We start from the raw sequence: 2,248 nt of genomic DNA on the forward strand, positions 1-2,248 counted from the left end.
AACAAAATTCGAAATTTAACCCAAAAATTGCCCTTGGGGCCCACATCTCGAAATCCGACGAAACTCATAAAATCCGATAATTCATTCAATTACGAGTCCAACCATACTAGTTTCACCAAATTCCGACATCATCTCCACCCTCAAATCTTCAATTTAACCCAAGAGGGTTTTCTAAATCTTCCAACTTAATTTACCAATTAAATGTTAAAAACAACCATGGATTCGAGTAATTTGACCAAAAGTGAGTTAAGAAAATTTACCCCAATATTTTTCTTGAAAAATCGCCTTAAAAATCGCCTCACCCGAGCTCTTAAAATCCAAAAATGGGTAAAAATGACCAACCCCCGAATTTATATGTTCTGTCCAGGGCTTTTCGTACCTGCAACTAACTTAGCCATTTATGCGGTCGAGTAGTCGCTTCTGCGACCTCGGCCTCAACCTATGTCTGGTCGCTTCTGCGACCTCGGCCTCAACCCATGCATGGTCGCTTCTTCGGACCATCTTCTCACTTCTGCGACCTCGGCCTCAACACACGTATGGTCACGACCTCGACCCATCTGCTCGCTTCTGTGACTTCGGCCTTACCCCATGCCTGGTCGCGACCTCGGCCCATCTGCTCGCTTCTGCGACCTCGGCCTCAACCCGTGCCTGGTCGTGACCTCGGTCCATCTGCTCGCTTCTGCGACCTCGGCCTCAACCCCTGCCTGGTCGCGACCTCGGCCCATCTGCTCGCTTCTACGACCTCGGCCTCAATGCATGCCTAGTCACGACCTTGGCCTCAACCCAAACCTGCGAGCTAAATTCTGCAGGTGCGATTGCACCAGAAGGCTAAAATTTCCAGGAGTTGTTTAAGTCCAAATTTCGATCTGTTAGCCATCTGAAACTTACCCGATGCCCCCGGGACCTCAATCAAATACACTAACAAGTCTTAAAACATCATACAAACTTAGTCGAAACCTCAAATCACATCAAACAACGCTAAAACCACGAATCATACCCCAATTCAAGCCTAATGAAACTAAGAAATTTCAACTTCTACATTCAACGTCGAAATCTATCAAATCAAGTTCGATTGACTTTAAATTTGCACACAAGTCATAAATGATATAACAGACCTATTTTAATTTTTAGAATCGTATTCCGACCCTGATATCAAAAAGTCAACTCACCAGTCAAACTTTTCAAAAATTCAACTTTTGCCATTTCAAGCCTAATTCCACTACAGACCTCCAAATCACAATCCAGATACGCTCCTAAGTCCAAAATCACCCAACGGAGCTAACAGAACCATAAAAATTCAAATCTGGGGTCGTTTACACATAAGTCAACATCCGGTCAATTCTTTCAACTTAAGTTTTCAATTACGAGACTAAGTGTCTTAATTCACTCCGAAATCCTTCCGGACCCGAACCAACTAATCCGATAAGTCATAAAATAACTGTAAAGCATAAATTAAACGATGAATGGGAGAACAAGGTTATAATACTCAAAACTACTATCACGACCCAACTCCATGTCAGGCCGTGATGGCGTCCAGCACCGTTGCTAGACAAGCCAACAGTGAACAACTTAGTGATTTTCCCCCTTTTTTTGTTTATTAAGAAATTCCAACATTTAGCTATACTTACATTTAAAACGTTTGATAAATAAAGAATTTTTAAGGCAAACAAACGAAAATATTTAAAAGCAGTTATAACTATTGAATTACAACCCAAAAATCAAAGTCTACTAATACGTACCAAGATCTGGTATCACAAGTGTGTCGGCAACTAGTAGAATATACAAAAGATGACTATCCTACTGCCTGAAACAGAATAGACAAATAAAAACAAAAGAGAAACTCCGGCATGTTGCTGAATGGCTCAGAAGGGGCAGCTCACCGTGAAGTCTCGGTCCAAGATCAGGTATGCACGTCGGGCGGGTAACTAGATGCACCGGCCTCGGATCCTGTACAATTAAGTACAGAAGTGTAGTATGAGTACATAAATAATATGTACCCAGTAAGTATCCCACCTAATCTCGAAGAAGTAGTGACGAGGGGTCGACTTGACACTTACTAGGCCAATAATAATATAATTAAAGTACTATGCTAAGCATGGATATCATGAATGATACTGTCAGTTCAACAACATGAAGAGATAAGTCCTTCTTTCATAATTATAACATAAATTTCAGTAATACTATTTAGCAACTTTCATTTCAAGGCATTTAAGCAGAATAAATCATGGAGAAATTTCCAAATAATTAG

This window comes from Nicotiana tomentosiformis, chromosome 3, assembly GCF_000390325.3.
Source record: "Nicotiana tomentosiformis chromosome 3, ASM39032v3, whole genome shotgun sequence".
Lineage (NCBI taxonomy): Eukaryota > Viridiplantae > Streptophyta > Magnoliopsida > Solanales > Solanaceae > Nicotiana > Nicotiana tomentosiformis.